We start from the raw sequence: 6,640 nt of genomic DNA, 5'->3' as shown, positions 1-6,640 counted from the left end.
TACTATGTTCTGTGGAGCTCCTTCCCCGTGCTTCCTCCGCCGCCGGCGAGCTGCGAGCAACCCGGTGCTGGAGCTCACTCTATTTATCCTGTGCTCCCCGAAAATATATAATAAAGCATATGCACCCCCGCCCGCTTATCTGGGTCGTCCATATACCTCGGGATATGTGTTAGCCATTTCCGTAAGATCGACAGACCACGGTTATATCAAGTGGGTTAGTAATGCCTTTGTCCATGATCTGCCTACTACTCCCTCCGTTTCGAAATGTTTGTCTTTCTAAAGATTTCAACAAGCGACTACATTCGGAGCAAATTATGTCTATATACATCCGTATGTGGTAGTCCATTTGAAATCTTTAAAAAGACAAATATTTAGGAACTGAGGCATAGCTTAGGGTACTGTTCAGCTAGAGGACACAAGGACAAACAACTATCGGACACTCGGGGAGGCGGCCCGTGACTCTGGTCCATTTGCGGTCCCCCTTGTACCTGGAGGAGCATGCTAGGTGGCGGGGGAGGGGGATTCGTCGGAGGCAGAGCATGAATAGAAGCCAAATCTGAGCGGGAGGCAGGATTGTCTAGTGCAAGAAGTGGCGCCGGGACGGGCGGGCCGCCGGGGAATTCCAGAGCCGGGCCGCAGCGGGCACCGCCGTCCATGTCATCTCGCGCCGCCGGCCATTGTACAGATCTATCACAGGTAAATATGCGATTTAAGCTATGCGCATAGGTTATTTGGATGCCGGGATGTATTTTGGCATTGGGCGAGATGGAGATTGTTCATGGATCTCTTTGTTCTGCCAGATTAGGAACGGGGTTGGGGCAGCAATAGCCGTCAGGTGTTTCGTATATAAACAGTCATCATGCAGGTAAGATGGCATGTAGACTTAATCTTGAATCTCGATCTGTTGCTCCTGGGAAGGGGTCCGGGGATGCAAAATGAATCGCACATTATATCTGGCTTGGATAGAACAGATTAGCTGATACGTTGCCGTCATAGAGAGCTCAATTTTTGTAGTTAGTTTTTTTTTTGTTGCATGGGATGCGCCAAGGTGTTTGTTTGGGTAACAGCCGTAGTATAGAAATCAATGGTTTTTTTTATCCGTTTTGAAGAGTTGTACATTTAACCAATGCTCTGAATGTGCAGAACTACAGCAAGCTCAACAAGCTGCCCACAATCGTTGAAGAGGACGAATCAGACAGGGGCAACCGGTATAACGATCCTACTTTCAGATGTTGAGTTCAGAAGGTTTACTTTGTTATATCGCAGTTTGACCAGCAGAAACGAGACATCGTTACCTCTATGGGTTGGGGTGGCACTCTATCCATACCTCTGATCAGCAAGTTAAGCGTCACGCATATGGTTTGGCTTTTGGGGATGGTGGATGAGGTCAGACAAGCCATTATTTTGGGACCGAATAAGGTATTTAAGTTCAATGAGAGCGATGTTGAGAAGGTATTCGGAATCCCGGCAGCTGGAATAGATGTGATGGGCAAAACTCTGGATAGGAGCGAGACTGTATTTGCCCATAAGGGGATGCTTGGGCATGCTATAAGGGGAAGATGTCACAAACAGAGGTGGCTGCATTCGAAACTGCATACATCGTATCTAGATAGCATTAATTTGGGGGAAATAAGCATGGCACATGATGTGTTCCCCAGAATAAAAGTTTTCACGGCGGATAAAACTAGAGCCATGATCAATGCCGACAAAAGGCCGATGGATTCAACGAAGAATAGAGATTTCATTTTTGGCAGTTCAGCAGTAAGTCTCCACCCAGACCATTATAGGATTCAGTTTAGCACTGCATCTTCAGAGAGAGGGCATACTCGTCGATTTTTTCTCTTGTTTCGCAGCCACGAGATGCTGCTAGTTCAGCATATTCCAGGGCAGATAACGACTATATTGCACAACAACAAGGGGATGCTTGGGCATGTGCATCAAAGATTTGTGATTCTATGGGCTTGACTCAGGGTGGACACGGTCCGGGCCGGTCCGGTCCCGGTCCGAGCCGTCATTTGGACCGGCCGCTGGCGGTCCGGGCCGGACCGGACCGAGCAGGCCAGCGGTCCTCTTTTCAGGGACCGGACCGGCGAGGCAAAAGCCCGGGCTGGACCGGCGGACCGGCCAACCACTCACCGGCGACGAGATGGTGACCATGGCGTCGGGGAGTGAAGCCTCTAGGCCCTAATAAGAAGGGGGAACAGAGCGGGAAGGTGCAGTGACTCACGTAGAACACGATGGTGTGGTCGGGGAGGCCGGGGAAGCAACGACGGCGACATAATCGACGATGAATGACGGCGACAGGAGTTCGGTAAGGAGGAAGATGGCGATGGCTTCGGAATGAATCAGGCCGATTCATTCCATGGGGACGTAGATCTCATGGTCGCGGAGCTCCTGGACATGGTGGTTGGTCGTTGGGAGGCCGGTCGCCGCGTCCGCGAGAGGTTGTGCACTGGACGGCGGCGGCAGCGGCACAGGTGCGTGCGTGTGTGCGTTTTTTTGAGCGAAACGTGTCCTGCAGGATCGAGGCACTGTGAGGGATGGAGAGGAGAGCTCAGGTGAGTGGCTGGTGGAGTGGTGATGCGGCGGGCGGCACTCGCCGCTGGGATGGGAGAGGAAGACGGTGGCGTCGCCGCTGTGATTCTCGGTCCGCTCGGTCGGCTCGGTTAAAGCCCGGACCGGACCGAAGCTTTGTCGGGCCTGATTCATGAGCTCGGACCGATTGATTTTTTGAGCGGGCCACGAGCCGGTCCGAAAGGACCGCTCGTGTCGTCCACCCTGAGGCTTGACACATCAGGTGACACTCCTGACCGCAATGTTGTTTCACATAATAATTATGTGCTGTCGAAACGTCAATCCTTTTAAGTGATGACATACGTTTCTAAAACCATATGACTGATCTCCGTGCAGGCCAAACTTAACCTTTATAATAAGCTGAAAGCACATCAGGAGGGCATCATGAAACATGTTGAAGTTATGAATGCAAATTTTTATGGGAAGATATACAGAATGTTGAACGACAACAATTTTACACGTAATCAGAGTGTAATGCATGCATCTGGGTCGACAATGTTAAATAGAGACAACAATGGCACGAAATCATCAACAGTGGAGGATAATATGGCTTCCGAAGGTACGTATCAGGACCTATCAGACGCATAATGATTTTGTTTGCATGCATTCCATTTTCATAGGTGGTTGTGTGTAAAACAAATAAATTGTGGACATATGTATTATATGTTGGATCACAGATGTGAGCAGTCCAGTAAAGAGAAACACTGACGCTTGCATTCAGCATATGCAAAATAAACGCCCATGTGTGTATCTCGATGGACCAAGCGACGCAGTAGCATCGCAACATTGTGGGGGACAGAGGTCTAATTCTGAGCTGGATGTCGATCTGAACGTGGCCGATCCACTGGCTAGTACGCCTGAGGGGAACAGCATTCTGTGGTGGATTATCCCATCAGTTTTCGTTTCTCGTAGACTGAGTGTCTCTACCTGGGGTGGGCTATCATGGATGTTAGGAAACGTGTAACCACAGTGTGCTGGGACAACGAGCCGAGTTTCGATTTAGGTTTGAATTTTACCCCGTCACCAAAGGTGGACAAGAATACGAATGTCCGCGGTAGATATCAAGATGGTGGTTATGCTTTATGTGGAAATATATCAGATGGGGATGCTGCTGACATTACCAACGGATCACAAGGGGTTACATCATCATGTGAGTCGTGGCGAAATGATGGCATCGCGGGTGGGAGTAGTGATGGTCAAGGACCAGACCATTCAGCACACACCCCCAGCGCATGACCATCAGACAATTTGGGCACACCAGCAAGTTCAGTGGCTGACTCTGTTCCTCCCTACTGGTACCTTAGCGAGCAGACAAGGTTCAAATCAAACTTCACTCGCGGCAGCCTGATGATGGAAGCAGGTGGACTCGTTGGCGTGCCTCTCCACCTGCCAAAAGGTAATATACAGTTACGTGATTTGCTTCTGAGAATTAGAACTTAGAGTTCACCGTAGCATGGTACTCCCTCTGTCCCAAAAATTAAGAATGTTTTTAACACTACACTAGTGTCAAAAACGTTCTTATATTATGGGACGGAGGGAGTATTTTTATTGCATGACACACCGTAGCATGGTATTAACACACTGGATTTTAGTTTTCCTCAAAAATACACACTGGATTTTAAAAAAGGGCAGCCCGGTGCATGTAGCTCCCGCTTGCGCAGGGTCCGGGGAAGGGTCCGACCACTTTGGGTCTATAGTACGCAGCGCCTTGGCGCGAAGGGGAGCCTTGGCGCAGTGGTAAAGCTGCTGCCTTGTGACCAAGAGGTCACGGGTTCAAGTCCTGGAAACACACTGGATTTTAGTAAGTGTAAAAATGACACTGTTTTAATCCAATCTTTCAGCCTAAGTGACACATATGCAGTGCTTCCCCCTCGAGTTTTAGTGCACGTACGGTAGAAGAGCGGATCGACTATCATGCATCTCAGATACCATGGACATGCAGTCTATTTCTCAGAAAATAGATGCAGCTTGTGCGTGTGGGTGGCTTCCTTTAGGAAAATCAAGGTGATCGTGATGCCCTCTGGATTAAAAATAGACAAGCAAAAAAATTATGTTTGATTAAGCACATCAAGTTTCTACTGATCATAAAAGAACTCTATGAACAAACAGTTACCAACGGAACATAACTTCTTTAGAAGATTGCAAGAACTAGCGGAGAATATAAAAAAGAACAAAAGACAAAAAAAGATTCCCTATCGGTTAATGTGTTAAATTATTGGTGGAATCAAATATGCACCACCCTGTGTTGAGCGTATAGGTAGTCAGACGTATGTTCCATCACTGTAACAACATCCTCAGTGGATTTAAAAGATAAGAAAACTATGTCTAAATTCCTATAACCATAACCCTAGATCATCTTTTTCTACTTATAGTTTGTGTGCTGGTTGGTGCCGGCAGATATCCATGGCTAGGAACAGGCGTGGCGAATGCTGAGAAGGTCAGAGAGATTACATCGGGACTGCTTTATCATGTGGTATAGTTCCTCCAAGCCAAGGCCATGATTTTGACAATTGGAATAGGAACCTTTTTTTAGTGTAAGACCATTTTCATAATGGAGAAATAAGACCATTTTCATAATGGAGAAATAATTAAATAAAGCAAAGAATGATGTCAGATGAATGGCATTTGCTGTGTATTTGACCTTTTTTGTGTGAAATAAAAAATTTGGGCATAGCCTCGTCACTTGTTGTTTGCATTGGTACGATAACTGGTTCTCATTGATTCATAGGATTTTAACAGACATAGAAATAGAAAAAAAATAGGCTTCCAGTATGCGATGGAATGTCCTTGTTGATCTTACATGATCACGAAACAAAGAAATCCATCTAGAAAACATAGAAATCGGGACAAAGAATGGGTACACCAGATCTCGACTCTACAGAAATGAACATAAATGGTACGTATACACATAATATAAAGAGGTTAATCATTATTACTGTCTAGGAACATTTACTAGATATTCACGGCTACGGGAGCACATAAGGGGAAATAAGGTGACACCAAAGGCCTAAAGAAAGAAGAAGAAAAAAACTGACTTACACAAAAACACACAAGACATTAAGATTACATACAAGTAACATCACATTTTACTGCTACTGACAACAATATGCATGCACACATGTTTAAGCACACAAATCTCGCAAGAACTCCGGCACTACAATCTAGAATGATGTGGCGGTGTGCACGAAAGTGGATCAACGTGTGGAGAGGTTGGTGTAAATGGAGCTACACCAAAGCTGGCTTAGTACCGGTTGCATCTGGACGGACTCGGTGATCATGTAGCGGGACACGGATGTCATGGCCACATCATCATCAAACGAATGGAAGCGAACCGTGCTCGTCCAGGGAATGAGTGACAGCGTAGGATAGTGGTGAAAAGAAGGCTTGCTGGCATTGGCCCGCCGTGTTGCTCTGGGCGGCTTGGCCCACGACGCCGTTAACCCGGGTCCACAGAAATTCTCGGCGGCCGGACGACCTTCTGCGGGCACGCGGCGTCATCTATCCGGAAATGGTACGTCGACCGCGACAACCCGGCGATGCCATGAGCGGCAGGGCACGCGCGCACAACAAGACATGCATTGTCTTTTCGCTCCGGACAGCGACCTTGTTATTCCCCGGTGTCTATCTGCCTGCCCCTCTCAAATTATAAGATGAAATACTATTTGATTTTCTGCGCCGGACGCTTGTTCACACTCGATTTTTTTTGAAAGAAAGGGGTGATCCCCTCGATTTTATTAATGAAACCAGAATTTGTTATTACAACCAGAAACACAACCCATCCCGCTAGGACCCATACATCTCTTTTTACCGCCTAACACAACCTGTTTACCGGAGAAACTAAACATAATCACCCACAAAACTCAGCAAGAAAGACTTATCCTAGATAGACATCTCAACATGCAACATCCCCTCTACAGCCCCACAACTACTGACTCAATCCTCGATCCTCGGAATCCAAGATGCCCAACTCCTTCGCGCCTGGAAGATGTCATTGGCGACTCGCTCCAGCAGCTTTGCGCCCTGTTGCAGCTCCACCTTTGCGTCCTCCTTCCCCTGCAAAACACTC

The 6,640-nt window shown here is 47.4% G+C and overlaps 1 long non-coding RNA gene across 3 annotated transcripts; it reads left to right on the top strand.

The window, feature by feature from the left end:
• Nucleotides 1–481: 481 nt before the first annotated feature.
• Nucleotides 482–5,247, top strand: LOC123161915 (uncharacterized). Of its 3 annotated transcripts, none has more exons than XR_006480942.1 (5): nt 482–696; nt 1,144–2,797; nt 2,911–3,133; nt 3,252–3,970; nt 4,972–5,247. It is a non-coding gene; the product is annotated as an uncharacterized lncRNA (long non-coding RNA). The 3 variants fall into 3 exon arrangements; XR_006480943.1 differs by adding an exon at nt 801–865 and having other exon boundaries at nt 2,911–3,970; XR_006480941.1 differs by having other exon boundaries at nt 2,911–3,970.
• Nucleotides 5,248–6,640: the final 1,393 nt, after the last annotated feature.

The sequence above is a fragment of the Triticum aestivum genome, chromosome 7B (genome assembly GCF_018294505.1).
Source record: "Triticum aestivum cultivar Chinese Spring chromosome 7B, IWGSC CS RefSeq v2.1, whole genome shotgun sequence".
Taxonomy (NCBI): domain Eukaryota; kingdom Viridiplantae; phylum Streptophyta; class Magnoliopsida; order Poales; family Poaceae; genus Triticum; species Triticum aestivum.
The sequence above is the reverse complement of the archived record's forward strand: the minus strand, read 5'-3'. Positions and strand labels throughout refer to the sequence as shown.